The following is a 26,921-nucleotide window of genomic DNA, read 5'->3' as shown; positions in this document are numbered from 1 at the left end:
CACCCTCTCCAAGGAGGGCACCTGGCATCCTTCAGGGAGGAGGTGACAGGTTAGAGTGCCTGCTTGATGTCCCTGCAGCATCACAGGTATCTGAGCAGATGCTCAGGTCCCTGCTACTGCACCTGTCCCGGGACTTCCTTCGCCTTCCCTAGGGGTCCAGAGCACGCTGAGTGATCGACCCATTGTTCCCCGAGGGCCAAGACTGTCTGGGGCTTCCAGAACACAGGCTCGGGCAGCCTCCCATGCGAAGTGACCCCATCTGCAGGGAGGGGGAGGGAATCTGGGTTCCCAATAGACCTCATCTCCTCCCTTCTGCACCCCTTCCTGGTCTAACACAGCATCGACATGCTTGGCTACCTGTAAATGGTGATGACAGCTTCCGGGGAAAAAGGCAAGATGGGGGCCACCAGGAGAAAGGATCTGAAGCCTCTGGAGCAGCCGGGTTACATGTACAAGAGAGAAAATGGAGCAAAGACCCCAAGCGGGGAGCAAATAAAGGGAGGTGGGTCGCGAACGCTGCTTCATTCTCCCAAATGGGTTTTCGTTCCTCAACTTCCCAAATGAATAGCTTTAACCTGGAAAGTTAAACCATGCCTGTGAGGTTCATCCTAACTGTGAAATTAATACTACTCAGAAAACTAAAATCTAAATTTGGCCCCAACAACGAGTCTTAATATAATTCAGCTTCTACCTGCTACGTTTCTGTTGTAGAGTTTCTACCCAGTTCGTGACGGAGTTGGTCTTCAACTGAAGTTGAATTTGCACAGCCTTCTGCGTAGTTTGGACGACATAGCTCCTAATGCTATTGAAACAGCTTCTCGAAGGTAATTTTCTTTCCTCCAAACTACTGTGTACATGCATACTTTGAGCTTAAGTAAGATAAAGATATAAACAATTTTACAAGATAAAGCAATTAGTAAGCAATAAAGGTGATTTGATTTATATAGATAATATGAGACTGTTTAAAATCTATTATAAGCTGAAAAAACTCTGTTCTTTATTTAGATAAAACAGGAATTAACTCTCCCACTCAAGAGGAAAACGAAATTGATAAAGGAGACTTGCATAAGGGAGCCGTGTAATCGCCACACTGAGTCCCCACAAAGGACAATTATGATTTGAGTAGAAGAAATAAATGAGACGCACCGGCTGTGGGCCTATTTTAAATGTCTAAATGTCGCCTCTTTTTGCAGAGCCTTAGCTTATCAAAGTCCCCTTAGAGATGTAAGCTCCGGTACTATCACCTCTCTTAAAATTATGCTCTCTTATAATTATGCTCACGAATCCCACAAAAATGAGGGAATGGTAAGCATTTATAAAGTGAGAAATCTTCATGGTGTATTTTTCAAATCTCAGCTGTAACTGAGCATTCTGTACTACATAAAACTGTTTACAAAACCTCTTAAGTCAAAACTGTTAAACACAATGTATGTGAAGCATCTAAATTATTACACAAATGTAGAGAAAGCTAGAAGGAGGGACAAAAGACAAGGGGACAGTCACTGATCAGTCATCAAGGCCACACCAGACCTCCTCCTGGGGCACTCTGCATCACCCATTTACAGATGCTACACCTGGGCTGCAGAATGACATGGTGCCTCCCCCAAAACTCGCATCTACCAGGAACCTCAGGACGTTCTAGTATTTGGAAATAAGTTTTTTTTGCAGATGTCACTGGCTAAATTAGGATGAGATCATTCCAGAACAGAGTGGGCCCTAATCAAGCGACTTTATCCTTCTAAGAAGGGACCAAGGGATAATGCTACAGGGCGACGTTAGTGAAATCCAGAGAGATATCTACAAAGCAAGAACCCAGGGACTGCGGGCCCCCACCAGAAACTGGGAAGAGGCAGGGAACAGATCCTGCCCCACGGCCTCCAGAAGGAAGCAACCTTGCCCACACCTTGATTTCAGACTCCTGGCCTCCAGAACAGTGACAGGACAGATCTTGCCTGCTCTAAGCCCCCAAATGTGTGTTATGGCAGCCCTAGGAAACAGGTACAGATGGTAACAACCACCACAATTTTAATGAACATGCCCCTGGTCACAGGATAAGGTCCCAGCATATCTCAACTGCTATCTACGCAATTATCAATACAGACATGAACACGTTCCAGGGTAACCGTGAGATTACCCTGGAACAAAGACAACGTGGGGTCTTTCAGGGAAGGGAGTTTGAGTTTAGGGTTCTGCATTCCAAACCCTTACTAAACATGTGTTCACTGCAGGACCAAAATATTTCAGGGTTTGACTGGGGCACCACAGAAGGTTATAAACAAGTTAATACCAAACACACAGAGAGAAAGAAGAAGAGAGATATGGATGTCTTTGGAGTAGAAATGAGGCACACACTCAGATGATAAGGAGATTCACGACAAGGTATGTATTATACTGAATCCCATGAAATTTCCAATAGTTCACTATTGACTATTTTTGAACTACAAAAATAGATATGTCATATGCTTTAGGCCAAGGGTCAGGAACTATGGCCTGTGGGCCAAATCTGGCCCCCTGTCTATTTGTATAAATAAAGTTTTATTGGAACATAGCCACACCCACTCCTTTGCATGCTCCAGTGGCTGCTTTTGTACTACAACACCACAACCAAGTAGTCAGACCATGTAGCCTTCAAAACCTAAATACTTGCCATTCGACCCTTTTTAAGAAAACCTTGTCAACCCTCCGTGTAAACCGAGTGTTTACATCCAGTAACCTGCAATGACAGCAGAGGACCAGGATTTCAGGAGCAGGCCAGAGCAGCATAGTGCGTTCCCTGGGAGGTCAGGCTGGAGCTGGGACTCAAGAAGGAGCTGGATTCTGAGCCGGAAGGTACCAGGATTCTTCAAGCTAGGAAAACAGATAATAATGGCTATGCTGGCCCTCGGTCCCCACATGCCACGGGCCCCCCCAGTGACTGAGACAACCCAAAATGCCCCCCCCCCACCGCCTTGCTTCTAGGCACTGTCTCTGCTGAGACTCCTCAGGGCAGTGGAACAAGAATGAGAAAAGTATGGGAAGGTTTTCAGAGAGGCTGAAATTCCTTGCACAGCAGACTGAGAAACATAGTATCTTTTCCCCATGAGCATGAATCCATAGCGGGGTGAGACAACGGTATGACAGAGGCACTGTTTCTCAAAGATTAAGTTCTAGAGATGTGAAATAAGTGAATCTGGAGCCAAAACTGTACTGTTTGGAGGATCTGTTCTTGTGGCCCTTTATAAGGCCACATTATGGAAAAATAATCACTCTAAAGATTGCAATAATTATAATTTTAAAAATTATAGGGAGCTCTGGAGAATTGGGAACCCCTTTGAGGTTATTAATAACTAGGAAAGTCATCAAAAGGAGCATTTCTTTTCTCATTAGAAGCCACACATTTCATCCAAAATACAACCTGCTATAAAACTTGTATTGTACGCTGAGTTGCAAAGTTTTTGGCACCAAATGCTTCCCAAGCTCATGTAAATACTGAAAGGATGGGGAAATGCTTGCCTGAGCCGGGAGGGTCCTCCTCTTCCCCACGCACATCAATTAACTAAAAGCACACAAAACACTAGGATAATAAACATTTAAGTTCAGGGCGAAGCTAGAATGCCAAGTGGGATGTGGGTGTATAAATCAAGAGGTAAACAGATATTTTTGCGTGTTTATGTATCCGAAATTAAGTATATCTCAGACCCCATTTAGGAGGGCTGTCCCAGGATAATACAGTTTACTGATTTTCTCAAAACTGATTCCTAACATATACAGGTGTCTTTAATTATGCAAACCAGCTGTCCATTACCCAGTAAAGACGTCAGCTTGCGTACCAGGAACGTCTAGCCTAGAGACTCCTGATTTGCTAATGGAAATACTGTCAGCCTTTGGTCAAGCTCCAGAGGCAATGTCTTCCCAGAGAGCCATCAGTGATGGAAGGTCTGGAAGCCCTGGGGCAGCCCGACTTTAAGCTGCAAGTTGTCACCCAGTCCCACCAGGTCCCTCCTCGCTGGTGGTCGTCAACGCTCAGCAATCCGGTGGCCAGGATTCTAGTGCAATTTCAGCACAAGATCAAGTTTCCAGCCACAGGGTCTGCTTCACCCCTGCTGAGCTGTATGACTTAGGTGACCCCCGAATAACGTACAAAAACCAATCAGAGAAGGCCGTGACTGCAACGAGGCAAGGCATCCATCTCGAACGCTCTCTGCCGGCATTAGAAAACATAATGGAGTTCTTAACTGCTCACACTTGTCCCCTTGCTGGCAGGAGCAGCTGTCACAGAACCAACTGAAAAAGGATGTCAAGGCCATCATTCAAGGGATGGGGTAGGCGGGGTTCTGAGGGACTCAGGCCGCCCTCCACGTGGGTATCAGAACAAAGAGAGGATTGATCATGGGGAGGGAATCAGGAGCCCTGAGTCCACTCAGCTACCAGCTCCAAGCCTCCTGGGCTGGACGGAGGGAGCATTTTCCACTTCTGAGAGCTGTGGGAGGCCGTGTAGTGGGCCCCCCTGGCAGGTACGGAGGCCGTGGTGGAAGGACGCATGGGGCCAGCGATGCACACTCCTCGGGGCACGAGCCCTCTTTCAACCCCTTCAAGGCTCCCATAGGAGGAAGCCATCCAGAAGCAGAAGGCCAGCAAGCCCAGGATGCTGCTCATACAGCTGAACCTCCCAAGCCTGAAAAAGCTCCAGAAAGGATCTACAGGGGAAAGCAGAAGATACCCAGCACAAACAGACAAGAAATCGACCAACCGTGGGTTTCTTTGTTTGTTTTACTTTTTCCTAACATCAAGAGAGATTTGCTTTTTTGCAAAGTCAAGCAATAATTCCCAGCCCTGTTTTTATTTTTGGCAAATTCCTTTTTCTTCCCACCTCCCTCCCACGGTTCTGTGGGCATTCCTGTGCAGGTGGCCTACCAGGGGAGCTGATCCAAGTGCATCCTGCTGCAACGTGCTTTTTGGGTAGAAGAAGACATTAACCCACACCTGGGCTTGTCCAGAGAATTTCTATTCACAACACGGACACTTGCCAACACGACAGGACGCTCACGATGGAGCAAGAAATCCACGCGCATTCAGGCTGGCGTCGCGTCAGGTCACCTACCAGGCAGGAACTGCTCTTTCCGACTTGAGGAGAGGGGACCACAGAGACTAAGACATTCCTCAAATTCTCACAGAACTGAGCTCCAAATCCGGCCTCTCCAATCCCAAATCTACTCTGGTAACCAGTCCATTCATGTTGCCTCCTAAGCATATTGAAAAGATCTACAGGGCTTTGATAGTTAAGGATATCCTGCAACCCATCTTCATCATGGCGTTAAAAAAAAAACCATTTTTAATGAAAAAAAAGAGAGCACTCATTTTGTAATTTGCAAGTCTGCAGTACCCATGTGATGTCTTCCAAATCCTGTCGTTCTAGAAGTGGCATCAAGTCTGATTGACCTTAGCGAGTGATTACACATTTATTTTGTCGGTTCCTAGACTCTGAACATGAGGAATGATGTGGCAGACGGTACTTTTCCACAGATGGCCTCCACACACTATCCTCTCCCACATGTTTTTCCGCACCATGCCTTGGCACTGGCCCAGCCCTACACACTCAATTTCTCCTACCCAGGAATCTGGGCAAAGCCCGGGGGCCACTGTGACCAACAGAATACAGTGCCAGTGCTGGGCACGGCCTTAGATGGCCTGGAAGCTTGTGTTTCCTGCCTCTTGAAGCCCATGTCTTCATCTAAGAGGAGGGAGGCCACACGGAGGGACCCTCTGGTGCCAGACGTGTGACGGAATCCATCTTGAACATCCAGCCCTGGGAAGCCTCTGAGGAAGAGGGCCCCAGCCATGCAACAGCCACGGCATGAGGGACCCAAGGAGAACCACCCGGCTGAGCCCGGCTCCCCCAGAAGACTGAGGAGGAGAGTAACAGATGAATGTCCTTGACCACTAAGGTATGGGATAACATTTCGCACAGCCATAGATCACGGAAACAAAGGCAACCATGTAATTTACAGATGCATGGGTCTGAACGGATTTTTTTGTTGATAACTACAGTACAGGACTATAAATGTATTTTCTCTTCCTTACAACTTTCTTAGCAACCTTTTCTTCCCCCTAGCTTACTTCCTTGTAAGAATATGGCGTATAATGCATACAACACACAAAATGCGTTAAACAAGCATCCATGTTATTGGCAAAGCTTCTGGTCAACAGTAGGCCATTACTGTTGAGTCAAGTTCGGAGACTCAGAAATGATATGCAGATTTCAGCTGTGGGATCACTACCCTGAAGCCTTGTTCAAAGGCTTATTATATTTACCTTTAAGAGGAGAGTAAGGGTACGCGGGCCCTAGAAATAAGAACTACATTATCTGTCTATACTCCCAGGTACTAAAACAATTTCACCTGGAAGCAAGGCACCTACAGATTTCAGGACGACCCAGATCAAGAGGTCTAGAGATCTAGGGCTCTGTGCTCAGGCAGTTCTCGCCATATGATGATTGTACCTGCAAGTCTTCGTTCTTCCGGAAATCCCGAGAAAGAAGCAGAAGGGCGGCCTGAGTTTTGAGCCTGTCGGAGTCCAGTCTCCAGAAGGCTCTGGCCCATCCAAGTCTTCTCTCAGTTCTAAAAGCGCAAAGCAGCTGTCAGCTAAGGAACCACCTAAGGACGGCAGCCAGGCCTTGGGTGAGAAGAGCGCCTGCCTCCAGGTGCCAGCCCTGCTCTGGCGGCTTCCACCCCACGTGACTCAGACAAAAGTGCCCACAGCCTTCTCACGGGCAGCCGGGCCTGTCAGCACCTCTCTGAGAGGTCAGGATGCCCCTTGGCGGCCTGCGAGGCAGCCTGCCTCTGCCTGGCAGCTGAGAGCTCCCCCCTCCCCTCCCCTGCCTGTTCCTCCCACCAGCTTCAGGGTATAGGGCTGTGGCCTTCCTTTCATGCTAAGCTACTGAACCGAAATTACCACTAATAAACTTCAATTAAAACAAAATAAAACATGCAAGCTCTTTATGCCAGGAATATCTCAGACAGTGACCCGCAGGCCTCTGCCAGCATCATTAAGCCATCTATTGAACTGGAGCCAGACTTTTTTTTTTTTTTTTTTTTTAATTATAAACTAGTAACGTGCTTTCAAACACTGCCCGCCGCCTCCTATTTCAACCTTTATCAAATGCCACGGGTGTATTTGAAAGCAACTACGAAGTTAGCCTCCAATTATCATTCACTTGGTTTAAAGCTCTGCAGCAAGAAGGGGAAGTGAGGATGGAGAGAGAGTTCTTTCCGGCGGCTGGAGGTATTGCTAAGACCTCCTTCTGCTCCTTCGGTCCCCAGATTCTCGCTGCTCTTGGTCCCCCTTGGCTCATCTGGAACTGGGGGCTTCAGAGTAGTTTTCTGGAACTCAAGCACCATGAGACCCGGAGGGTGTCAAGTTCAAACAGACTCAGTAGAGTGTGGACGTGGCCAGCGGCCTTTGGAACCCTAGAGAGACAGTAGCTGCAGCTCCTCCCACGTAGGGAGACAGCCCAACCCAGAGGGCGGCGCCGCTCAAGGGCTCTGGGGCCAGGAAGTGCGCCTGCGCAGCAGGGAGCGGCTGGGGCGCGGTTGTTCCGCAGGAGCCCCTGGGCTGCAGCCTTGTTCCAGCACCAACTCTCCCATCCACATCCCGGGCCTCTTCCATTTCAGGAAAGGCTGATTTTCTCTGCCTGAATGCAAAGTGCATTAAACACCGGGAAAGGCAGTCCTGCGGTGCGGGTGAATCGTGAGACTTTGTCCCGGAAACCATCGGGAAACGCACCGCACGTTTGCGGCCCTGCAAGAGGCTGGCTGGTCAAACAGGAGTCTCGGCATCCAGGTGACCATGAACTTCTCAAAGATCATGAAAACAAGTCCATGAACACCTGGAGCCTTACTTAGCTCAAAGCTTCCGATTTTCTGCTAATAGAGAAGAACATCAGAAGACCCCAGCCCACCGCCCACCCCGCATCCGCTGCCGATGCTCCGACAGGGCAGCTGGGCGTCCTGGGCAGAGGGGACCTACGTGGGACCAGGCCGCCTGGGCATGCAGCTGCCAGGCCTCTAGGCTCCTGGAGTCCGGGGAAGTGAGGAAGCGGAGCCGGGCACGGGGACAAGAGCACTGCTCCAGCCGAGCCCGCGCCGGACTCTTGCACCTGCCATCTCGGCCGTCCTGGGGCGGGGTTCTAGACAATCCTGGGTGTCTGTTCAGTTCTTGAAAACGCGCACCAAGAGGGCAGAAATTCTTTCCTGTACACACCGTATTCCCAAGGCAGGGCCTGGGCTCTGACACTAAGGAAATTTCTGGTCAATGCTTTTTAGTTGACCAAATGCTACCTTTCATCCTTGGGCTCCTCTGCACTAGAGTAAAAATAAATAGCCCACATTGTAATTAGGGGCCCCTGCCCACACCCTTCTCTAAGAAGATAATAGGTCACCATCCCTCTATAAGGGTTTAGAAAAGGCCCTGCCTGGAGGCAAACACTGGACAGCTTCACTATCTTCCAAATTCTAGAATTCTATGGAAGGGTTCCATCAAACAAGAGGCCCTCAACCTTCAACAGACAGGATGTAATTCAACCAAATGCACTACCTTCCTTCGAATCAAACCAATCTCCATCTCCCATGTCAATTGGAATTAAGGTCACAGGAAAGAGGGGCTCTTGATTTAAGCTTGGAGCCTGCTGAAGAATCTCTATCCCTCTCTCTACCTCTTCCCCACCCTTCCTCCCACTGTCCCCCGCCAACACCTACACTCTCCCTCTTAATTTAAAAAAAAAAAAAAAAAAAACACAGAAAAGGTTTGTCAGAATAAAACTATTAAAAATTGTCCCATCCTCTTGTAAACTACAGATTACAAGCAAACAACAATAAAAACAACAAAAGCTTAAGGAAAAACAGTCATCAGCGATCAAGGACAACAGTACGTTGCATATATATTTAATAATGAAGTGTTTCTCTAGACATGGGAAATGGAAATATAATTCTTTCAAAACAAATTGGGCATCGGGCTCTCGCATGATTGGGGGCAACATAAGTTGGGAGATCTTTTCAGGAGGGTAACTGTCGCTTTCCTTTTTTCCATAGATGAAAGACTATTGCAATAAGCAAGCTTTTCCTGCCCTAAAGGTCGTCCTTTGACCTTCTTTTCATGTAAACAAAACAGAAAGGGGGGGGAGCATCTCAGCTGCTGACCTTTAGGCCCCTTCCAATAAAATAAAAATACCCCCATTAAGTTTTTAACTGTCCTCATCACCAAGAATCTGTCATCTTTCCAATAGCCTGAGCTGTGGCCAATTTTATTCAGCACCCACTTCGCCCAGCTTCTGACCCCTTTGTTCACAGTGAGGGGTTATCCTTTTGTTTTCTCCAAAGAATGATGCATTGTTGGACCAAAGCAATCAATCCTCCTGCCAGATTCAGGTTGACAATGCAAAGATGTTGAGCAAGCTGGTTGTCTGAGCCCTTGACACTATGCTGTCCAAGATCCCATGACTAATTTTGGATCATTGGAAATCAGCCACCACAGGATACATTTGAACTTGCTAAAAATAGCCCAGCCACCCCCCTCAAACATTTCAACATACTGTGGCAGCAACAGAAAAGTGCTTCTAGTTTCAAAGCTGGTTGACTCCCCTGGAATGCAGTAAAGGAATAGAATTTCAAGATATGAGATTTTTGAGATCATCCATAAGATATTTTAAATAGATTTTTCATTTTAGAACTCACAGTTAAATAATTTAAAAAAGAAAGATAATTAATATAGAACTGAATGTCTTTGCTCTAAGTATAAGCAAACAATGTCGTATATTGTAGATCAATAGAAAATAATTGATACTATTTTCAGACTACTCCCTGGGCCTCCACTCCACTTAAATGTGGAGCATTTAATTAAGTAAATCCAATTAATCATCTGGAAGCCAATGTGAGAAAAGGAAACAGTTAACAACCTCCCAACTGCTCAGAAAGCAAAGCATTTCAAACATGTTACATTTCACACAATCCCTGCATACTCTAATTATGTCTTTATATGAATTCCTTTAGCTTTCTCCCAATCCTTAAAAGTCTAATGCCGAACTCTTTGATAGAAATACACCTACAAAATCTTTTCTTCCCACACGTAGGACGGACGCACGCACGACATGGACCTGGCTGGCACGGATGGCCCCCTTCTGTAAATATCCGACACAAGCTGTCACACATGGGTGACATCCATCTACCCATAAAATATAACATTATCTGGCAAAATGGCTAATAGGCAGAAACCAACAACAGCACCAAGAGCTAGGTTTAAAAAAGACACAGTAGCCCTTACCTAAAGAGGAACAAAGTAAACAGAAGCATTCCTACACACTTCAAAACCAGCAGCCTTCCCAAAGGTGCATTTGGTTTGTTTTCCTAAATTTACCCCTGCAGGCTTAACTGAACCAGGTGCTCAGTCAAAAGTGCAATTAAAGAAGAACCCCTGAAGACCGCTTGGCCCTGAGGGCCCCCCTATCTGTCCCCAGAGTGAGCTATCCACTATCTGCACTCTGTCCAGCCCTCTTGATAACCATGTTGCCAAGCCTGTAATCATGGTCCTATTCTTCCGGCTTATCGCTCCTTCCCACAACCCTAAGGCTGGAATTCTGAGCTCCATGGCCAGTTCTTTGGGGAAAGTATGCTTTTCATTGAAAAAAACTTAAAACCCCACTGAGAAGCACTTACTACTTAGTGGCCAAACCAACCCAGCAGCCAGGTCCATGCACGACCGTACAGTCACTACACTCTTGATCACACACCAGCAGGGGGCGAACTCGTAGCCATGACTTAGGGGCTCCATCAGTGCCCACTCAAGGGGCAGCCTGGCCAGCGTTCCAGCCCGTGGGGGCCGTTGTGGTCCCATGCAAACCGTACCACCGTGCTCCAGGGCTATTCTGTGAATCACAAGTGCACTGACAACCAGAAGGGCTTTTTGTGTCGTCTTGGACACAGGAAGAGGACAGGAAAGGCCAGTGTAGACTTTATTAAATGGAAAAAAGACTAAATGAAACCAACATTCTCTGGGGCTGGGCGGGGTCTCCATTATTCAGGGTGATAGTTTCCTTTCTCGGCCCCTCCTTCATGTTGACCCCCAAACCAACCCACCGATGGAGCTGCATGCTCCGAAACAGGAAGGTGACACTATGTAGCATCATGAAAGCCAGCTGGCACCATCCTGAGCTTCTCTAATCTACCATCCCAGGCTTAAGAAGTCTTAAGTCCCTTAAGAGAGAAAAGAGAAAAGTAATTGACCACCCAAATAAATAAATAAATAAATAAAACACCTGGGATTTTCTGAAAGATTATCAAGAAACCCAAGGTCACAAAGATCAAATGAAAAATGTTTATCTGAACTTCTCTATCCCAAACTCACCCCAAAGCCTGTACTACTCCTCTCTAGCAACCAAAAGAAATACATAAAATACAATTCTAAATTGTGTTTGAGTCTGCAGGGTGTGATATTTTTTTTGTTATAATTTGCACTACCGGAAAAAAAAAAAGTCCTTTTAAATATTAATATTATGTAAATACTGGGAAATAGACCACTTCTTCCCAATTAAAAATCCATGGCACATGACTCGGTATAGCCCCTTTCCCATTCCTGTCAAGTCCCTCCACTCCTTAGCCATGGCCCAAGTTCCAAGTATTGATTTCCTTGTGCCTACCTCAATAAACAATTAATTCATCAGTGGATACTCTTAAAAATTCTCTTCAAGGTATTTTAACTGACAGGGTATCTGACTACTATGAAGACTGGGCTTCCCCTCTACAGTCCTGTGGTTTGTATCCTTAGTGACTGAAGTCCAAGCATTTACATTGACTCCATGCATTTCTGGAGAAGTGAACTTAGTGCACAGACTCTCAAGTCAGGAATGAGCCAGGTGGGGGACTTGAGGAAGGCCCTTCGGCTGCTATCACCCCTGGGGCATGTCCCATCAGATTCCCACTGTGAATCCTTCACAGGCTTTCCCAGGCACCAAGATAAACCTCAAGGAGATGGAAAGCCAGCAGGTGGGCCTGGAGAAATTGTTCAAAGTTAAATAACATTTGCTGCGTAAGCTTTCAAGTGAATGGATCTTTGCAATTCCTACTTATCAGCTTGCAGTTTTCTGAATGATTTCTTTTCACAAGCTGGTGATAGGACCTCGGGATTCCATCCCTGCTGGCAGACGGAGAGTAAATTTGGCTTCAGGCCTAACTTTGGAGTCTGCTTGGAAGGCGCAGACAGCCAAGAATCACTGCCTGGGCCTGCACAGCTCTCTGCACAGGCTCCCCTCCCCCACCACCGGTCTCCACCGCCAGCCCCGCCTCCTGACCGCTGCACAATTTACATCCAAGGGGGGTATTTTTTACTTATAGCAAGTTGGAGAAAAACACGAATTTAAGACGTGCATTGTAAAAAAAAAAAAAAGGGGGGGGGTGGGTAGAGTAGAAAGTACTTTAACTCGAAGTACCTGGGTTTGGGTTACCTGCTGAGCACCACCTTGGTGGTCTGACCAGTGGCCAAGGGAGTGGGAGGGATTCAAAGGTGGAGAGTGGGAGGGGCTGAGGGCGGAGCCCCAAGGCTTCCGGTCCCTTCTATCCTGACTGTGACCCCAGGAAAGAGGGGTTCCTGCTGTCTTGGAGCAAATGCTTCTCCCTCTCTACAGTTATCTGATAAGCAGAAGCAAGTTTTCCCCAGCTCGAGAGCACCATGAGAAGTGGAGCAAATGATGGGACGTAACTTAACAACCTTCCCGGGACACTCATAACTGACCTCGATGAGATCCGATCTCTGCAAGCCAATTCGGAACCCTGCAGGAACCAGATTCTGGGGGAAGAGAACACGTCTGTCGTGGTCAGCGGACATCGACAGTAACTCTGAAACCCCTCAGCCAAGAGTCAGGTAGGTAGTGGAGATGTCTGACAGCACCAGACCCAGGGCAAAACCCGGTAAAGCGCTTTCATGTTCCTGTGGGGGAGGGCACAGAAAAGGAAGGGAAGGGAAAGAGAGTGAGCTGGGTCCTCTTAGAAACGACGGGGTGGATCAGAGGGCGTTATGAGCTCAGCTCCGCTCCAAACTTTCTGGGGAAGGAGAAACATAATAATTAAAAGCCTGCTGGATTAGCAGAGAAATTGGAAAAGCCATAGAAGGACATTTGAAGAGCAGCTCTGTTGGAACCGGGAGGAAACCAGAGTTCAACACTCTCCTTCCCACACTGAGCATCTGGGCACCGGACCCCCGCTCTGAAAACATGGCCTTTCTTTTATACATACAGCCCAGAAATCTCAAACTTAAATAATGGAACTGCCTATCTTTGCCTCCTAGATCAGACTTTAAAGGCATTCTCCTTCACTGACAGGTTAGCAAAGATCCCCCAGTTTGAAATCTCAGAGCACTGACAGGATGTAAGGTAAGGAGGAGTCAGCAGATAGAAAGGACTGCAGAGCCCCAGGCTGTAGAGTGAACATTCCAGGTTTTTCCCTGTGCTCCCAGCTGCCTGAGTAAAGTTAGGATCCTATAGATTTTAGTGTCCAAAATCAATATTTGATGTTACCATTTGGATGCTTTCCAGAAAAAGAAATGGTTTAGGAAAAAAAGTAAAAAAGCATCCAAAGCAAAGGTCTAATACACTTTCCCCATTGAGGGCAATGTCTTCACGCCATTCTCTGTATAACACTCGGTGTTACTCTCATGATTTCCCCTCCCCCACCTATCAGATCCAACACAAATCAACAGTTATTCTAAGGGAGGTCTTAAAACAGGAGAACAGCACATCCTTTCTTATCCCTCATGTTTCAAAACTAAATATCCTAGCAACATGGAAATTGCTCTAATCATGTACACAGTCAATCTGTTGAAGAGAATGCTTAACTAGTTGTCCTTGAAATCCGGGGAATATTAGCTCATTGAAAATGACAGAAAACAACTGCGAAAAAGTACCCATCTAACAGTACGTTATTGACCAATGAAAACCATCAAAAGTGACATCGAAAATAAAAATAAAAATGTCACCCACCCTTTACCCTCCAACCAGCATTAGGAAATACTAAAGCAATTGCAAAAATTATCCCTTGTCACTCACCAAGGGTGAGTCATAAATTAGGACTGGTAATAGAAAAACATAGTCATTTTATAAATATTACTCTTAATTTGTGTCTAAGATAGGCTGCCAGTTTGGGAGGAGGCAGATTCAGAATACCCCAATCAGAAATTACATCGGTACGAGGTCAAGAAAGCTCTTGCACTAGGATCCGAACCTTACAACAATTTCAGCTTCAGCACGCAACTACAAGAATTGAAGAAATGAGACGTTGTTGGAAAATGCTTGCCCAAAAACATCACAGGGCTGGATAAAAATACTTTATTACTACACAGACAGAGGCATACGAGCCCTGGAGGCTGGTGAGTCCCAGCCAGCTCCCAAAAGCCATACGGGGTCTATCTGGACCTCGGACAGTCGATGCCAAACTAAACACTCCCGCGTAAAGTCACCATGTGGACACCAACTGGTGTGGGGAGGGCAGGGTGCCCGAGAGAGAGCTGAGGACGCCCCACAGCAGGAGGCAGAGAGGATGTCGATGCACTCGGCAGATGGAAATCGGAATGAACAAGAAGGGAGAGCTCAAGACACACTTCTACCCAGAGACAACACTCAAAGAGCAAGGAAATTACAGGCAATTCACATGGATCTCTACGCATCACCTAATTTCAGGTCCTGCTTTAACTGCAGGACTCATCAGAGCTGCACAGAAAGAGCTAAAAGTGATTCTATGACTCTTCTGCCAAAAGAGGAGAAAAACAACCACCACCACCACCACCCTCTCCTTTAAGTACTCAGGCCCTCCCTGTGCATTTAAAAACCTGTGTTCTGCCACTGGGTCTGGCTGTTGGACGTCACCCGCCTCACCCGCGGAAGTAAATGCCCTATGAAGAAAATGTACAAGGACACAGAAGCAGGCATCGTGAGATTTTCCCCAGTCACAGGAAGGCAGCGCTGTTTGACTAGCACAGCAATACACTGAGAGTTCAGACCCTGCAGCTCTGATGAGACCAGGAGATTCTGTGTTTTGAAAGATCTCCCCCCCCCCCAACCCCGCCGACCACCGCCCAGAGCCTGCAACCTAACAAAACTGGCAGAAGGGAGTCTCGCAGGTGCACCAAACAGTGACCAGCTAGGCTGGCTGGTTAGTTTAATCGAGTGATTTCATTCTGCTCCGTGGCCTTATTTGCAAAACAACCTCACTTTGCTCAGTTTCATAAAAGATCACAGTTCCGAGTTCAGCCCCCAGGAAGCGAACCTGAGCACCCTACGGCCCCAGCACTCGCTTTTGTGAATATCACCGAAACCCGGAATATAATTTCCACTTCGCGGCGGGATCTGTTTGGGCTGCTGGCCATGGACGGCGCTCTCAGCGCAGAGATTATGTCCCAGATTCCTTTTCTTTTTAAAACAACTTTACTGAGGTATAAGTTATATACCATAAAATTTACTCCTTGTAAGCATACAATCCAGTGATTTTTAGTAAAGGGACAGAATTGCAGGAGTCTCTCCACAATCCTGTTTGAGAACATTCCCATCATCCCAGAGACACCTGCCTGTCCACTGTCAGTCCCTCCCAAATCCCCAGCCCCAGGCAACCACTAACCTGCATTCTGTCTTTACAGGCTTGCATTTTCTAGACTTTCCATTTGATAGGTAGTCTTCTGTGACTGGCTTCTTTCACTATGCCTACGTTCTGCAGCACAGATCAAGAATTCATTCATTTTCTTGCTGAATACTCGTCCGTTGTGGGACTGTATCGCATTCTGTTCATCCACTCATCTGTTTCAGCTTATTAAATCCATAAATTCCACTAAGTGACCAGGCTGATTGGCCTAAACTCAGAAATAAAATAAGAAAGGCTACCACGGTCTCTAAAATACTCTAGAATTTCTAAAATCTCGGTAAATGGGAGAAGCTCTGTCATGAAGATACAGCACGCTCCCTGGAATTTTTTTGTATGTGGTGCTATTTTCAGTGAGTAAACAACATCCTTGAATTTCCATGTTTTACATTTTAATATATGTCTTAAAGCACATAAAGTGTTTGGGGCGCCTGGGTGGCTCCATCGGTCAAGCATCTGACTCTTGGTTTAGGCTTCTGTCATAGATCTCGGAATTCTAAGATCAAGCCCCTGGTGGCGCTCCAGTCTTGACACAGACTCGGCTTCTCTTCCTCTCCCTCCACCACTGCTTATGCACATGCTCTCTTTCTCTCTAATAAATAAATAAATCTTAAGGGAAAAAAAAAATACATCAAGTGTTTTTATGCTAATTTCCAAGTCAAGCTGCCCAGCCCGGAGTGCACATCTGCCCCCGCCTGGGTCTGCCCAGTGCCCAAGGGAGCTCCCAAGCCCAGAGACCCATCCTGCACTTAGGCAGCTTCAATGGGACAAGCCCTGACCCCACACACAGTAGGCAGCTAGTCCTGCTGGCTTAGTTTAATCACTCTGTGCAGATTCAAGAACTTGTCCCCTTGACCTGTCCTCTGGGCCCTAACTCAGTTCTGGAGGTGTGTTTCGTGTCATCATCGCTGAGGCTCTAACACCTTAACACTCTTGCAGAGAACGCCCACCACACTTCCTGTCTCCTCCTCCTCTTTTTCTTCTGGAGTATCTGTTTCTGTAAAGACCCAAAGACCCGACGCAGACGTGGGATTCAGACGCAGACCCAGCACCGAGGCTCAGCCATCTCCAAGTCCATCTGTACGTTGCACCTGCAGACTTGGTGCAGGGACCTCAACAGAACATCTACCAACATCCTGACTAGGCGAGCAGCTCTATAAAACCACGGACTTCTGGTCATCATTCCAAACCGAGTTGCCCTCCAAATTTCTTAAAGTCAAGTCCATAGCTATGGCCCCCAGGAACTTCCATGACAGACGTCTTAGAAACAAGCTCTTATTTAGTTCTTACTGCAGGTCAGTGGATATTAACAAAGGCTTAACTCCAGTGTCTGCTGAATAAAGGGAGTTTAATATCCAGAGTAATCGTTGTTGCTTTAGACCACCAGTTACAATGTTGTCAGCTTTAAATTCAAGAGAGTTGTACAGCAGATGGAAATCTCGGTCCTGGAACAGAAATCCTAGACCCCAGTGGTGATGCTAAAATCGACTGGGTTGTAGGATGGCCAACCGTCACTGTCCCTGGCCTCCGAAGCCTTCCCTTGGCAGCACGCTAGGCGAACCAGGCAGCCGCATCCTTGGCAGCTGCGAACGGCTTTTGGGTGCCCTCTCCCAGACGAGCCACATCTCCAGTTTTGCGACAGAAAGGGCCATTCTTTGTGTGGAATTTTTTCTGGAGTCGGTTGGAACGCATTTCTTCCGGGAAGTTTAAGCCAAGCGCTGGCCGTGTGATGATTTTGCAAACCGCTTAGCAGAATTCTTACTACTTTTTTTGACTCTGCTTTTCTTTGCATAGGCCCATCATAAATCGTTGTCAAATGTTGGGTAAATCTAAACTGATGAAAGAGGCTCTATTTCCTGTGAACAATTTGTCCTTGCTCAGTTCTGATTGTCACTTGCCTAGAACTTATTTAATTTCACATTTCAGCAAATACAGCATTATTTCTCCAGTAGAGCTGGCTTCTGATACCATCACTCTCCTGGCTATTTATCATACGTATCTGTAATTGAATTACCTATTGCAGTAATACGATCTACTCACAAATGTACATAAAAATGCAACATAAAATAAAACTGTTCCAACATATACTTCCTCATCATCTTACATGAGCCGCAGGATGGCCAATCCCAGAGATACAGCGACAAATAAGGAATGAAAGAAGGGAAGATAAGGGATTAGTGGGTTCATGGCCTTCCAGAAATAAAAGATATTCAGGCCCAGAACAACGTATTCTCTTCAGAATACAGTGTTTTTCAATATTCATCAGGAAACCAATTCAAACACATGTAGGGAAAAAAAGAGCAAAGAATGGAATGATTTTGTTTTCTTCCAGAACAACAGTACCTTCCAGTATATTTCAAAACTCCGGAAAAGGAACTAAAGTATGACCATCTTTGCTCTTGTCAGAAAACCATTCATCTTGGACAAGAAAAAAAAAAAAAAAAGGAGGAGGGGGAAGAGAAGGAAAAGAAAGAGAAAAAGAAGAAGGAAAAGAAAAAGGAAAAAGGAAAAACAAACAGCAATTCCTTTGAAAACATTTCTGTTTCTTGAGCCCACTGTTGGGCTAATCGTAGTATAAATGTCATAACCCAGGTGAAATGTAACTTGCCTTTGAAGTTGCCGGGCTTCCAAATACTCTGAAATTCAGAGGTAGATCTTAGTTCTGCAACCTTTAGATGGCATAGATTGTATTGTTACTAGCACACTATAATAATTTGCTTACACACTATCTTCTCTTGGATCAAGTTTTCATTTTGGTAGGCTCATTGAGAGTGAAAAGTTTATCTATGTATATTCCAGTCCACTCTAACTTTTTTCTTCCTGTCTTGCTGTTAGAAATTGATTTTATATATCCAGCTAACAAATTCATCAAAGAAATAAGCGATGCATTTATCAAGCATACCAAAAGCTGCCTCTTCAGGTTGCTTCTGAATGAGCTACTCGCATCACGTGTTGAATTTATCATTATGATGCTACCCATTTGTGCAGGGATCAGAGACAGTAGATTGCCCCCTATCTACAGCAGATCACTTCTACAAGGCAGCAAGCAGAGGGATAAAAACCGCTAATTCTCAACAAAACTTCTGCATCTCGATTTTACTACACTTGATCTTAGCCAAGCCGGAAACATATGTGAAAATGTGTTGTCAACAACCATACACAAAGACAGTACAAACAACTCCAAGCACTTACATATATTCATCTTAGTACTTAAGAAAATAGTTTGCTTTCTCTGTGCAAATCTGCAAACAGATGCAGGTGGACAGAAATGTACAAGGTTGCACGCCACACACTTTGCACTTGGGTGTAACTCAATTTGTTAGACGCTGTAATTAACATTTTAAAAATTATTTAACACTAAACATAAAAATTTGTCACCTTGGTGTTATAATTATACTGTAAGCAATTTGTCTGAGTAACTATAGCAACAATTTCAGGAGCATTTTTAAATACAACTTTGGTATAATTTTAGAATCAAGAATTATGGAGGATTTGCGGCGGTATGTAAGACTACTTTTCTCAAACACTGTACCTATACCACTAAAGAAATGGAGGCCTTGACTCAGACATATTATATACTAATTAATTGTTCTATCTTACAAACTACGTGATTTGCAAGGCAATCCTTCTCGCTGGGATTAGTTTCTTAACTTAGCTATTTCTAGAGTTCACCATTACTTGTTTATAAAATGGAATGCCTTTATACCTTTGGCCATTTACAAAGTTCTCTTTACCCCTCCCCCACTCTGCTGTCTTTTTATCAGAAGCAAAGCCTCCATTTCAGTGATTTTGTAACCAACAAGAAAGACATTTGGAATCACTCAAAATAATGATCAAGTTAATAAAGACTGGGCAGTGGTTCAGTTAAGCAGCTCTCTCTAACATCAGCAGCATTCAACACAGTCCCAGGGAGCTGGCGTGCAACAAAGAAAAGTTTTGTGGTTTTAACATTTGTCCCTGAATTAAGAGTGTTAAGTGCCTCTCAAGCAAAACTTCTCACTGCAAAGCCATGCATCGGTCTTCAGAACGTTTGTGCACCGTCTAAAGCTTAAGCAAAAGCTTACATCAATGTGCATATATTTCTTATGGCCCCAGAGCCAACAACTTTTAACAGCCACTGTACTGTTTCTGTTTCATTCCGTCCAGACATTGTGAAGAAATAATTGTAAAAGGAAGCGGCAGAGAAGAATGCAGGTTTATTTTTACCAGATTCTGCACATCTCAAAAACTTTTGGACAGAGACAAGCTTTACCACCCAGGAGACCAAAGTCTTTGCTCTCAGCAGGGCTCCTGCAGCTGTTCGCCATTAAAACAACCAAATAAGTTAGTGCAATTCGCAAAAGGCATAAAACGATTAGCATCATCCATCTTCTCCCTATTAAGGCAAGTATGCATAAGCTAAAAGCATGTAAAAACAGGTACTAGTTCCTCATCCCTCAGGTGCAAGAGTGTGCAAATGACTAGGTGACCTTGCAACACAATAGATGAGCATGATCTTGTGGCAAAGTTTTTACAAGAAAGAAACTCAAGGGAAAAGAAAATCTGTATTTCAACTGGCCCAAACCATTACATCTTGGGCTGCTTTTTTTTTCCCCCCAAACAAAACTAGAAAATGGTTGAAATAAGGAAAAAAATCCATCTTTCATTTGGTATAAATACAGGCATAGACAAGAAGAGTTGTTTAAGTGATAACATAATTTAAGGTGCTATCTTCTTGAACTAAAATTGTGAACTGGTCACTCCAAGTAGTGCACGGTAAACATCACCCATTCTTCATTAATAAAACTGGCACGATCAGCAATTAACTTAGCAATCCTAATTAGGTGTTAAAAAATCTTACCTAAGTAAAGACTGTTCTTGTCTTTCTGTGTCTACTTAGGAAAGACTAACAGTAAAATTAATAACATATCTGCTGTTTCCAAACTTGGCCATTACGACGGAGCTTTTCTGCATCAGCTGAGACCTATGATTGCACTTCTCAAAAACAAGGTGCAAAAACCATGTTACTCCTCGCATTTTAACTAAGGAGCTCCTAAGGAACAAAATCTTGTCAGCATTAATCCTAACTCACATTATTATTATTACTATTGCTGTTGTTATATTATTTTCTAGTAAATACTCACAAGGAGGAAGACAGAGGCACAGACAGGAAGAGTTTGCAGGGACACGTTTGTCTCTGTTAGGAACCTTTATCCAGATGACCTGTGTTTGGCCACCATCTTTCCAGTCCCTTCTCTTAGCAAGGCTGAAAGCTCCCCGTGGCTAACGGATCAGCTCCCCTCCCCTTCACCCGCTGTGAAATCATTGCAAGATCTGCCCGGTCCCGCTGTTTGCTGACTGGGACCCCCACCCACTCACCCAGAACGGAGTAACTGCTCTCAGCATCCTCTCTCCTGCTTCTAGCGCTCGCTCTCAGCGCCCCCTGCCGGCAATCCCCGGGCCGCCGCAGGCGCAGGAAAGTTAAATCCCAACTCTGAGCCGCTGCACCCAGGTACAAAGCAAGAAAAGGGCGAGGAGGTGAACGCGCTTCCCGCCAAAGCCCTAGAATCCGGACCCGATTGCGAAGGCCCGGGCACTGGGCGCCGCGGGAAGCGAGTCCACTGCACTTCTCGGCGACAGTTCCCCGCACATCGCAGCAAGACCGGTTTCCCTCCGGGGCCCAAATGTACCTCCGGCCCCGAAACCCTGATCCAGGGGATGCGAAACCGTGCAGCCGCGTTCGACGCCCGCAGAAAGCGACTCGCCGGGTTGCAACCCATCAGGCGTCGCTGAGCCCCAGCATCCCCAGCCTCATCCTCCCTCATTCACCAAAACAATTGGCGGAGTTGAGCCCAAGTCCCACTGCCTCCCGGTTTCTCACGCGCCCCGCCAAACCCTTGTAACTCGAACAGGAGAACCTGCCCAGCCGGCGGGGCTGCGACGCCCAAGCCCTCCGGACCCCGTGCATCGCTCCCGAGTGCGCTCCTGGACGCGCGCCGGGTGCGCACACAAAGCCCCACTGCGCACCTTCCCGAGGTGTTGGGTGGGGGTCCCGCCTCGTCCACTACCAGGTCGCCGACCGCGTCGCTTCCGCTCCTTACCTCGGCACGCTGCGACCCCGGCAAAGACAGGGTCACAAACTTCCAGCCCGTGCACTAGCTCAACTGTGGGTACCCCGCACGGAAGGTAGTCCTAATCCTGTACACGCAGCCACTGGCTGTCCCCCGCCCAGCGCCTGCGGACTGACCCTACCTGAGACTGACACGACCCGCCCGCCGACCACTGCCGTCCCCCGGGTCTCGGCCAGCAACGCGGCACGGTCGGGGCTGAGGACGCGGCCACGCGGGGACCGGGCGGGGGTCTCTCACCAGGTGCGAGGCGCGCTCCTCATGCGCCTGGGGCCCCGGAGCAGCTCGGAGGGTCCTCTTCAGTGCACCCGCGAGGGAGTCGGGGCAGCGGCCGCCGCCGCCCCCTGCCACTTCCCCAGAGCCACCCGCCACTCGCCGCGCTCCGGGCTGGGGACGTCGGTGTGAGCGCCAGCCGCACGGTTCCCGGGAGCGCAGCTGGGCCGGGGGTGAGCAGGTTCGCGCCCAGCGGGGGCGACGGACGAGGAGAGCCAAAGTTGGGTGCCCCAGCCAGCTCCAAAAGGGAGCCACGGGTAGGAGAGGGGAGCCCCCGGGAAGGGCCAGGCCGCCCTCGGCCGAGGGCAGGCGGAGGGTGAGAGCCGCCACCCGGCACGGGCCGCGGCCGGCAGGGGGCTGCGGAGCCCACCCGCGGTGCGAGGACAGCGCGCGGGAGCCGGCGCAGCGAGAGCAGCCGCCGCCGGCGCCGCCTTCCCGGCGAGTAGAGCTGCGCGGGGAGCGCGGGCGGGGAGCGCCGGGAGGGAGCGCGGAGCCGCTTCGCCCCGCCCCTGCCCCGCCCCTGCCCCGCCTCCTCCGCCGCGCCTCCTATTCCCCTCCCAGCCCGGGTGAAACCCGAGCGCCCCACCCGGCGCCTGACCTCCCTGGGCCCCGCCCCCGACACTGCCCTTCCCGGGACGCGCCCCCCCTCTTTCGCCCCGGCGGCCCCTGTTCCCCAGGACCCCCACTCCTTCTTTAGTGCGAGTGCGCCCGAGCGTTGACTTTCGGGGATTCCCTGTACCCGACCTCGCACAGACCTTTGTGGCTCCCCCCGCCCCCCAATCCGGCGGCTCAGACGTGGCTGCTGGCGGGGGGGGGGGGCGGGGGGAGAGGCGGCGGCGGGTGGGGGGAGGGCGCGGTATAAAGGGCCGGAGGCTGCGCGGGCTGAGACCCGAGACGTGGCGCGCCCACCCTGCCGGCCTCATCTCCAGGTACGTGCGCGTCCCCAGGCGGAACCCGGCCTTGTGGTGGGGGTGGGCAGGGGCCGCCGGGGCCTCCCGGACTCCGCGTTTGTGATTTTGTTCGTTTTGTGTGACATCCACAGAAGTGTTCTGAGCTGGAAACTTTAAAAGACCGGGAGAGTTGCTTCGGGTTCTTGGAGAAGCTATTGTAGGGTGCACCTCCCGGCTAGTTCGGCCAGATTTCAGTGGAAAGAAGTTAGAGAAATGAACAAATCCGACCAAGCCAGGGAGGCAAGTCAGGGGTCCCCACGTAGCCACGCTGAGCGCTGAGAAAGGAATCCTTGGACAGACAAAGTCAACTTGTCCAATTCTGGACTAAATGTTACTTGTTGCACTTTCGCCGGATCTGACGGCCTTATGGAGCAAGTATTAAAGTGAAAAGTCATGATTGGAAAGCATAGTACCTTTCAAGACGCCTAGAATTTCATACTTTGTTGCAAAGCTTCCCTTTGGAACCCTGAAGGGCTGCGCATGACCCTTTCCCTCTGGATGGGGGTGGGGAACGCTATCCCGGGCCTTTTTTTTCTTTTCATCTCGGCCTCAGAGGGTGGCTTTCAAGTTTCCCTTGAATAAGGAAACGTATGAACACCCCCGCCGCCGTCCCCTCTTGCCGCAGTGACATAGGATACCCCTATGGCCCTCACTGACAAACCCGCTCCAGTGTCTGGTTCTTGGGATTTGTCACGCGGGGAAGGGCCCAGTGTGCCTAAACTGTGCCATGGAGCCCATCTATAAAACAAAAAGCGCTTTCCTGCCTGGAAGGTGGCATGGCTCACACAGCTCCAAGAGGAGGACAATAGAAATACAAAGTGATGCTGATTTGTCTTTACAGTCTTTATAGAATATTTCCAAATGAAGTAGTCTTATAATAAGAACTAAATAAAAGCAGTCCTGAAGGTTTGCATGGAAGGAAGCCCAGCCCCAAGCCTCCAGTTTCTCCCTCCCACCAGTGGCAGAGCTGCTGTGGGTACTCTAGCCCTCACTCGGATTTCCTGTAAGACATCCAGAGGAAATGTCAGTGTCCCAGGGCTTCTTTGTAGAAGCATTCTCCCCTGGGTTGTTCCAGGGGCCCTCAGCCTGGTGCAGGACAGCTGCCAGGATCCTAGAGCCTTAATGAAAAGCTTAACTTCTTTTCTTGCTTCTGTGCCCAGCGCACAGGACACTAGCTCCTTCCTGACTTTCCCATTGATTCTTCTGCCTACGTGGCACAGCAGCCTAGGATCCCTCCTTGGGAGGAGGAGGCTGGCCAAGGTCTAGCCTGACTGCTCTGTTCTGGGGAACTGGGGGGAGGGGAGGAGTGGGGAGGGCACAACACTGCCTTACACTTGATCTTGCAGCCCTTGAGTGAGTGGACCTGTGGAGCCTACAGCCACCAGGAAAAAGAGGCAGAAATTAGGACCCGAATGTGTTTAGCTAATTCTTGTCATTGCCCCTCAACATTATAGTTAAAAGGCATGTACACTTAAAAAAAAAAAAAAAATCTTGGCATGTTGAGACTTAAGCAGTGGGAAAAAAGTAGACTTCTACACCATAACCCAGGAAGGATCATAGCATAATGTTTAATATGTAACTTTATGTTAGGGGGAGTCAGTTTTATAGGCAACTTACAAGCTATAAGGAAGCATTGTTAAAATATGTGTATTTCCTGATAATGAATTACAAATTAATAACAAGAATGAGAAGGGAGGAGGGAACCACATAACAGAGAGTGCCTCCTTAGTTTAGAGTGAAATGGACCCAAACTGAGGCTGTGATTTCACCTTGTGATCTGGGGAAACTGCCTTTATTTTTCTGAGCTGATCTTTTCATCTGGAACTGGACCAACCTGCTGGCAAGTGTGTCTTCACTTAGCATGAAGGAGATAGGAGGTTAAGGTGAGACCCTTGCCGGGGCCCAGCACAGAAGGCTCTTTCCAAATAAAAGTGTTTCAAAGAATCCACAGATATTCTTTTTCCCAAAGGAAAAAAAAAAAATTCCCTCTAAAGTCATCCCTCGCAGGACTTCCTCCTGCATGGGGCTGCTTCTCATCACATTGTAAAACTAGAGGTGATAATTTCCAAACAAAACTGTTGAGTTCTCTTCTTTTCAAGATAAAATTATAGCTCTCCCTGAACGGTTTCTGATGAGCCAGGCACCTAATGTAAACAAGACGAAAAACCTAGCCAAACACTCGGTGAAAATGATGAACCCTGGGGCGCTGATTCATGTGACTTGAAAAACGCCATCCATTTCCTGATTCACCTTAATTTCTACGTGGGGATAGGAGGGATCTCTTATGTCTCCGAGATAAGTGACCAGTTTGTCTCATCTTTCCCTTCCGCCCTTCCAACTGAATTCCAGCCACATCGCTCGTGACACGGCCTGTGCAGCGGAGCAAAGCCAGGAGGGGGCTGGACAGACCACCACAACCACCACCCAGAAGAGGTGCAGACGACGCTGTGGGTCAGGAGTGCCCCAGGGAACCCTGGGTGTTCGTGATCTTTAATGACTGGACGAGATTGTATTAACATCATGAAAAATCTCAGTCCGGGAAATCATGGCCTCTGGGCGTTTACGGGATACAAGAAATCCTTTCACAGGATTTTCCTATAGATCAGGGGGGCGGGTACACCACAGTCGTCAACCACTGGTGTTCTTTTTCTCAGGTTTTTCTTCGTTTGGATCCATGGCCTTTAAGAATTAATAAAACTGCTAGATCAAAAACCCCATCCGTTTTTGTCTCTAGAGGGCCAAACAAGGGTAAAATGATGAGCCATTTTATGAAATCTGCCTGGGCTGCTTTTTGCTCCTGTATTTGAAGTATGGACAGATCCGTGAAGAGAGCTACAGACAATGCAAACTTAAGTTTGACCGATGAAGAATCACTAAGTGAGGACAGTTCAGGGAGCCTTCGGCCCAGACTCAAGTCCCTTGAGCTTTACCAGAAGCTCTTTGGGGTCCTTTTGCCCAAGAAAGGCTCACCGCACCTTTAGCGTAGCTCCCCCCACTGCAACACCCCCCACCCCAAGCAGGCCAGTGTTATTCAAAAACAGCAGCCTGGAAACCAAGACAGAAGAGATAGAAAACACTACCAGCACACCTGACCATGAACACAGATGGGCGTGGCGCAAAGTGCAGGTGCCTTCAAGGCAAGGATGAGGTTAATTACATGTGCGCCTGCACTCCAGCTCTCTGCCAGACCATGCCCTAGACGCTCCTCCTCTCCCCTTCTAGGAGTCTGACTTTCCACCCAGGTCCATCCAGAGTCTGCTTCCAGCTCCCCGTGTCTGGTCAAACAGACATGCTTTGCCAATGGCCCTTGTACACCAGAAGGTGACACTGAGCCACAGAGCCCACACACAAGACAGGGGAGCTCTGCTCACCCCTGAACTCTTAAATGAAATCCACAAGTGGAAAACACCTCATAGGGGTGCCTGGGTGGCTCAGCCGGTTAAGCATCTACCTTGGGCTCAGGCCATGATCTCAGGGTCCTGGGATGGATTCTCCACCATCGCTGCATTGGACTCCCTTCTTGGGGGGCTGGTCCGCTTCTCCCTTTGCCCCTCCCCCTCCCCCTGTTGCTTCTCTGTCTCTCTGGCTCATTGTCTCTCTCTCTCTCAAATAAATAAAATCTTTTTTAAAATTTTCTTAAAAGAAAAGAAAAACATCTCATACCCCATCCAGGGGAGCCCTGGCCAAGCTGAAGGCTACAACAGCCAGGGCATGCCTTCAGCAAGAAGGGCTCACTCACCTGTTTTTGACTTAGAAAGGTTCAGTAATTCATCTCACTTCCAGTAAGGGCCTATTAACAAAAGACATTGCGTTTTACTTTAGCTATGTATCCAGAAGACCTACATAGTCTGAAATTTGGAAATATTTTGCCTTTTCTTTGTGGTTAAATTTCTAGCAACCCCATTTTTGGGGGAAAAAAGTATATAAAAAGATCTCAAGTCATC

At 47.8% G+C, this 26,921-nt stretch overlaps 1 protein-coding gene and 1 long non-coding RNA gene across 3 annotated transcripts in view; one reads left to right on the top strand and one right to left on the bottom strand.

Annotated features, from left to right (window-relative positions):
- The window catches only part of SEMA5A (semaphorin 5A), a 466,391-nt gene extending 443,877 nt beyond the window's left edge, over nt 1-22,514 (bottom strand). Inside the window, exon 1 of one of the 2 annotated variants that reach the window (XM_082725185.1) lies at nt 21,995-22,514. The gene's annotated coding sequence lies outside the window, so the exon portion shown is untranslated. The remainder of the gene's footprint in view (nt 1-21,994) is intronic. The other variant, XM_082725188.1, reaches the window with a different exon arrangement.
- Nucleotides 22,515-22,831: 317 nt separating this feature from the next.
- LOC309861329 lies at nt 22,832-25,510 on the top strand. Its single transcript, XR_014309872.1, has 2 exons — nt 22,832-22,956; nt 25,327-25,510. It is a non-coding gene; the product is annotated as an uncharacterized lncRNA (long non-coding RNA).
- The last annotated feature ends 1,411 nt before the right edge of the window (nt 25,511-26,921 follow it).

Source organism: Mustela nivalis (assembly GCF_964662115.1).
Source record: "Mustela nivalis genome assembly, chromosome: 3".
Taxonomy (NCBI): domain Eukaryota; kingdom Metazoa; phylum Chordata; class Mammalia; order Carnivora; family Mustelidae; genus Mustela; species Mustela nivalis.
Note: the sequence above shows the minus strand (reverse complement) of the source record. Positions and strands in the feature narration are given on the sequence as shown.